Source organism: Penaeus monodon, chromosome 28 (assembly GCF_015228065.2).
Source record: "Penaeus monodon isolate SGIC_2016 chromosome 28, NSTDA_Pmon_1, whole genome shotgun sequence".
Taxonomy (NCBI): Eukaryota; Metazoa; Arthropoda; class Malacostraca; order Decapoda; family Penaeidae; genus Penaeus; species Penaeus monodon.
Window position 1 is genome coordinate 5,956,169 of NC_051413.1, and position 546 is coordinate 5,956,714.

The following is a 546-nucleotide window of genomic DNA, read 5'->3' on the forward strand; positions in this document are numbered from 1 at the left end:
CTCCTACCCCCCCCCCCGTTCATCATTACCCTCAACCATTTTGCCTGCTCCCTCCCCCCTCTCCTTACCCTCCTCTCACCTCTCCCCCTTCAACCATCTCCCCTCTTCCCCTTCCCCCACTCCCCTCGCCCCTTCACCTTATCCCCTCGCCCTTTCTCCTTCACCCCATCCCCCATCTCCCTCTTACCCTTTCCCTATCTCTATACCCCATCATTCCGGGTGGGGGATGAGGACAGAGATTTATCCTCTCCCCTCGCCCCCACTCCCTATCCTCTCCCCTCGCCCCCACTCCCTATCCTCTCCCCTCGCCCCCACTCCCTATCCTCTCCCCTCGCCCCCACTCCCTATCCTCTCCCCTCGCCCCCACTCCCCTCTTCCTTCCCCTGCTCCCCCTCGCCCCCTTCTCCCCTCTCCCCTGGCCCCCCGCCTGATGCACAACGCAGACCCAGCTGTATATCATTATTCCATCATACACAACGCCCCTGCCAGCGATACACTCACTCACGAGGAACACAGGGGGCCGTGCTTTATATATCTTGCCTTCTG